At 39.2% G+C, this 6,680-nt stretch overlaps 1 pseudogene across 1 annotated transcript in view; it reads right to left on the minus strand.

The window, feature by feature from the left end:
- LOC309826099 overlaps positions 1-6,312 on the minus strand; it is a 52,521-nt pseudogene extending 46,209 nt beyond the window's left edge. Inside the window, exons 1-2 of the transcript in view lie at positions 6,309-6,312; positions 1,732-2,662 (exon numbers count right to left, since the gene is read on the minus strand). The product of the transcript in view is annotated as an uncharacterized misc_RNA (transcript). The remainder of the gene's footprint in view (positions 1-1,731; positions 2,663-6,308) is intronic.
- Between the last annotated feature and the right edge of the window lie 368 nt (positions 6,313-6,680).

Consider the following 6,680-nt stretch of genomic DNA (forward strand, 5'->3'; position numbering starts at 1 on the left):
CTTGTCATTTCTCTCACAGCACTGGTGCCACTGACAGACATGAACATCATCTTCATTTTCTCCAAAGCACAAGTTATGGTCAGGAGATAACTCTGTAAAATAAGCTTCTAACTCGGGTAAGTTTATGGTATCTTTTCATCAACTCCTAATAAAATCTAGCAGACACATTACATTTGGCATTTAAATTATGTTCATAGAACACAATGTTTCCCCAATAAATGACTTAGGTTTGGTACTGAACTCCAGGACCCTTGGTAAGGAGATGGGGAAATAAGTACCCTTCACCCCAAAACAATGGGAAAAAATTAATAAATGTTATCCTTTCAACCTTAGGCTTAGGCATAGGATTCTGAGGAAATAGAAATTTAGACCTGGCTTAGGGACATTAAGCCAAACTTTAGAAAAAATTTCTGATATTCTAAGTCCTTCATTTTTTTGTTGATGACATATGAGGTTTAAATTTTAGCTCTGGTTTAATCGTTGGCTTCTTTAGATTATACGTTCAAATGTGAAGATGATTCCTTTTAAGCCTAAGGTAAGTCACCTTAGCTTTTAAATTTTTGTAATGGTTTGTAAATTGAGGAGGCTAAATGAGCATTTTCAATTTAAAGTCTGAAACATTTTACAACTAAAATGGACATACTATAATTGAGTGTGATTGCTTCATTCCGTTTTTTTCATGCATTATCACGAAATTTCTATAGGTTTCTAGCCTGAAGTAGTCATCTCATTATGGAACTTCTATGATCATAAATAATAAAAGTTCATACATTTATTTTGATAATTTGTCCCTAAGAATTCTCCAAAGAGATCTAAAGTTATATAAAGGTTTGCATCTACCACTGGGAATATATTTATTCTCATCACCTTTACTCAGTTCTCTACCCAACCTCTTTCATGTCAATAATCCCACTCTTAACCTTCTTGCTTCTGTCGTTTTACTTCAGTTTGGCTGCTGTCCTTCAGGTAGGCTATTTCAGGGTCTCCAAAATGGAATCTCCTAATGTCCTTCTGTCTCCTCCTCCCCACTCGTAGTTAATTTTATTATGAGGAGATGTGGGATACTCATCTCCTGAGAAATGTGGAGGTAAATGGAAATGCCCACATTTCCAGTTATCTATTTAAATGGGAGAATGACCTGGCTTGAGGACTTTAACTCCTGTGAGCAGTAGAGTCCCATTCCAAGGCGCATTATATTAAGGTTTCCCACATTCATATCGCCTCCATTCTCAACAAAAGACCTGTTATGGGGCAAGTGAAAAGGATTGGAAAATCTTGCCAACACAATTTTTCCAGACCTTTACAAACAGAATTTGTAAACTGTTTTCAAGAAGGTGTTAAATTATAATTTTACCTTCTAGAAATTGTGCAAAACGCTCTCTCCAAAGAGAAACCAGAAATCCTTCACCAAAAAAGTCAAAGAAATAAATGACTACAGACTACTTCTGTGGTCTGTATGCTTGTGTCTATTGTGCTTAATTTTGTGAAGTCAAATAGTAAAAGGAATATTGTACAAAAACTCAAGCCCTTATTTCCTCTTTCAAATATTTCAGATATTCCCCTTTCAGGAAATCCATGGTCAAGCAGAATATATTCTAGCATTCCTCTTAGACCCTCTTCTCCATAACTCAGGTAAGACTTGGTTGCATGGGTCTTATTTCATTGGTTTCCCTGGTCAGAGCCTTTTCCTGCCATCACTAAATATCTGTCTCATAGATTCAGAACAGTCACTTGGGTTGAGCCCCTGACTTAATGTGGAGAAGTCTCTCTCAAATTTGTTTAGTGTGAACAGCATAGACAATTGGGTTGAGAACGGGTGGAATGAGGAAGTAAAAGTTGGCCAAAAGGATATGGATATGGGGAGGGACATGATGGCCAAAGCGGTGAGTGAGAGAGGAAACAGCAATGGGGATATAGAAGACAAGGATAGCACAAATATGAGAACTGCATATTTGAAGCCTAGCCTCAGGGGTGGTCAACCCTAAAAATCACCACATAGGAGGCAGTGATGGCTAATGAATCCAGGATCAATACCAGGAAGCCAATTCCCATTCCATATAAGTTGCTGTGTCACTAGATGCCAAGGTGACCACGGCCATGTACTCACAGTAGGAGTGGGCAGTGATTTGGGCCCGGTAAAGGGGCAGCCTCAGGCAAATCATCAGGGGCAGAGGTCCAATGTAGAGTACTCCATGAAGGAGGGCAGCCGGGCCCAAACGTCCTACCACTGCATGTGAGCATTGAGGTGTGGCATAGTGGGTCACAGATGGCCACATAGTGATCAAAAGCCATGGCAAGGAAGATGCCTGACTCTACCGTGACTAAAGAACATTTGGGTCAAGCAAGTATCTAGGTCAATGTGACAGGCACAAAAACAGAAGATGGTTAGCAGTTTGGGCATGGTAGATGTTGACAGGACCAAGTCAATGACAGCCAACATGCACAGGAAGAAGTACATGGGCTGGTGCAGGCTGTGCTCCAACTTTACCACGGCCAGGATGGTCACATTCCTCACCACAGCCACCAGGTACATGGAGCTAAAGGGGATGGAGAGCCATATGCAGGGACTCCAGCCCTGGGATGCCAGTAAGCCAGAAAGAAGTAGGCACCAAGCAGGAATTATTGGCAAGCAGACATGAACATGTTTGAGGGCTTAGAGTAGCTAGGGGACAGGAGCTCTTAGTTTTAGATTTTTACTGCTATAACAGATATTGCCTCTGGAAACTGTAGACTACTGGAATCTTATTTCCATCCTGGCAGAACCTATAATAAAGAAGAATTCTGAATGCCTACTTGAAAATTGACATGTATTTTATAAAAGAGCCTGCATGAAAACACCCACTGGTAAATGTAGAAACAAGTATGCTTAACATTTCTACTGCTAAATTGCTCTTTTCCATTTCCTTTAGGAAATATTTCCCAAAGCAAAATTACTGGATCAAAGGGGCTGAACAAGTTAGGGGACTTCTACACTGGAAAACACAAAGTTCTACCTGCAACGATTAAATGTAAGTCCACGTAATGTGTTTAGCCTAGTGCCTGCATATGCTTCTCTTTGTTGTATAAAGAGTAACATCAATAACAATGATTAGCTATTTGCAATTCACGATTTTATAGTGAAAATTTAGAATCAATGCGTTCAAAAGTAAAGCATTATTCAATGAATTAGATTTATTATAATATTTTTAAAGCTATGTATTACCTGGTAAAACGTTTACGTCATATTACAGTAAGTGAGGGAATGGCAGAAAGCAGATTAAAGTATTGATATGATATGATTTCATTAAAATATGTGTTTCTTATAGGAATATACCTTGGATGTAAAAACACATTCTTTTAATTTTCTTTCATGTATGGGTATATTCAGGTTTTGAAGAATAGTGAAAAGCTTTAAAAGTCTTACTTTTTAAAAGTCAAAAACATAACGGGACAACTTACTAAGGGGACAATTTACTAAGGAAAATATATTAGTGAGGTACAATTCCCTTTTCTTTAATGGCTTAATAATGGTTTGGTCAGACTGACGAATCTAATTGATTTCTTTAAAAGATACCTGGCATAGGACCTAATTTTTCAAAGGAAAATATCTCATTTAAGGTTGCCCAGATTTCATGGTTAGAAAGATAGAGTCAACAGCTAGAGTCAACTGTCCTAAGGAACATTAAGGACAGAGTCTATTAAACTTTCTGAGAATCTGGGCATCATCTATAATTTGAGATAGGTAAAAGATGAGGTGCATCTTTTTATGAGCAAATCTCACTGGACATTTGCCCATTATCTGATCACAGTGATTAAAAAAAAATGTACTGACAGAAAACAGTCAACAGGACCCTTCTTACTGGCCACATACTTCTTGGTCTCTATTCTTTGAAGAGATAGGGAGATCAGCGCTAAACCACTGTCCATTACTTGTAAAAGCCTGGTCCACTTCTTGTTCTTTTGCCCTTCAGGTACCTCTAAGAATCTAGCAATGGCTCCTACTGCTACACATCCTCAGGGTTCAGAAGCTGAGGGCACAGGGTATAATTTGGGTCTTGTCCTGTCTTGGGCTTGCCCTCCTCATGTTTCCCATTAGAGTCTCAGATTCAACAAGTCAGGCTCCCCATACTCATGTCATGGTGCTCCCCATACTCATGTCATGGTAACATGGTGACTTTCTTCACATGGCTACATTTTTGCTGAGAGATCTCACCACCTTCTTGGTTTTTTTTACCCAGGCATCAAGTCCCATTCCAGACCATCTCTCCTCTACAAAGCCTTCTTTGATATCTCTATACCAGAGTGGATGGGTACATAGTCACTGAATTCCCCCCAACTAAATTCCATGCACATTTCAAATTATTCATGTCTAAAATATAAATAGAAGTTACATTTTCATAGCAAATAAGCATAAGAAATGCCCCTACGTAACCTCATGGATTTGTGATTCAGGCTCCAACACACAATGTTAGGATTTTTGAGTTTACTTACTTCTGGGTCAGGTATTGACTAGGTATTGAAAAAAAAGATTAAAGTTCTGTGAACTTTAAAATCAATCATTCACAGATGTTCTTTTATATTAACTGACTTTAGCAATTCTGTGAGTTGAGTATTTGAATATGCCAATAAGTGATACCATGTGTGAAACTACTTCCTCAGGGATCAAATGTAAAGATTCTGTGAATCTTTTGGATAAGAAAAGGAAAGGATGGGAGATAGCACCACAGTAGCAGCTTAGGGTATCAGCTTTACCATCTAACAAAACCAGATTTCCCATCCAGACCATCTTACCCTATGTTTGGGTAAATTGCTTAAACTCTTGAAGTCTCAGTCTTTTTCTTATTAAAAATGGGGAGACTATCAACTGCAAAGGGTAAGGATAAAGAACAAATGAAATAAGTGTGACGCTCTTGGCACATGGCATCAGCTTCTTTTCCCCAAATTCTTACTGTTCACTATGGGGTGGGGAGTAGAGCAGAAATTTACATCCTGCAAATTGGAATGGTTTCCTTTGTTTCACGGTCATGTGGGACATCTTTGAAGATTCCTCAAAAGTCCAGGAATTGTAGAGATAAGACAGGGATTTATTGGGAACACTGGTCAATACACAATTTTATCTCATAAAAGGGAGAATATGTGAAGTGTTCTCTGAAGATACTGTGATAAGTCCCTTTATGGTTTAGGATGGTGGCCTAATTACTCAAAATCAGGGAAGGTCAAAGTATCTCATCATAAAAGAATCAGTGTTCATGTGATGGACTTAAAACCAGATTTCTAACTTTGATTTGTGCCAGACCCAGTTTAGTCAATGAAATTGTAACTGAGTTTTAGGCTGGGACAAAGAATATGAGCATATGAATAAAAATCCACCAAGTTGATAATTGGCATCTTAAGTGGTGGTTTGAACTAGGTGTGACACCTAAACTGTGTCATCTGACCTAGAACATTCTAGAGAAACATTTTCTGTATCAGTCCACATAAGGGCATCCTTACCTGAACACGGGAGACATGCCTGCAAGTCCTGGAAGAGACATCTTGATGGTGGGTCTGAAGCTCCTGAGACAGATGTTTTGCTGTGGTGAAATAAACATGGATTAGAAGCAAGACAAACTTAGTGCAAATACGAACTCTACTGTTTCTGGCTCTGTGACTTAGAAAACAAAGGCAGAGAGATTACATTGCCTGTTTGCCAGTCTGTGAAAGGAAGGGCTTAATAGCCGCCTTAGAGTTGCATCATGTATTAAAATGAACTGTTCATAAATGTGTGTGTTCGCACACACAGAAGGTGAAATATTAGAATGCCTGGCCTCTGGAACAGGCACTGTATTCCCTCCTTACCTACTCCTCTCCTCTGTTCTTTTCCCCCTTCCAGAGAACACAGACACAGTGCTATTTTCATATGACCTTGGTAACTCCATATCCTTCTTTCCCAACTGTATGAATAGCCTTTTAAACATGGATAAAAATAATTAAAGATACCTGTTGATGGTGTAAAGATGCAGTTGGGAGAGAAGTTTGACTGACTGTGGAGCAGAAGACAAGAGGTCCAATCAGGATGGAATAGTTCAATCTTTTCTCTCATGTTCTGATGGGGAGTACTAGGCAACAAAGCTTTCTACATTGGGGTTTCGCCTCTTCCTTGATACATAACACAGCCCAATTTGTACTCAACTTATTTCCTCTACTTTTTAATTTTTTAATTTTAAAATTTTTTAAAAAAATTTCCTCTTCTTTTGACTAGAACTGTAAAGAAGATAAGCCCTGGATGGACCAAAGACAAATGGAGTCTGATTCCAATAACTTTGTCTCCATCTCTGGAATGTACTTACCCATTTGGGCAAATGTCCACAGAGCTCCTTACAGTAGTCATCTCTTGTCTGGATGCTTTGATGAATTTAGTTCATAGTCAAAGGGAAGCCATGGCTCTGACCTCTTCAATATTTTCTCCTGTGTCCCCTCTTTATCCAGGTACTGAAAACAGCCAGTTGCTTCCCAAGGGTTGCAACAGAGACACCTGCATTCTTCCCTCTGTATCCTGAGTTACCCCCCATGGGAGTAATCTTCATTCCTTACTCCACTCTACCTCCCAGGACTAGATTATAAGACTTATTCCTACTCTCCTCCTGGGGCCTGTTCACTAGCCCCAGGTCTCTGACTATTCTCCCCCAAGGCCTGAAGTATTCAAGGACTCTAAGAGTGAC

The sequence above is a fragment of the Grampus griseus genome, assembly GCF_964374135.1.
Source record: "Grampus griseus genome assembly, chromosome: 8".
Classification (NCBI taxonomy): Eukaryota; Metazoa; Chordata; class Mammalia; order Artiodactyla; family Delphinidae; genus Grampus; species Grampus griseus.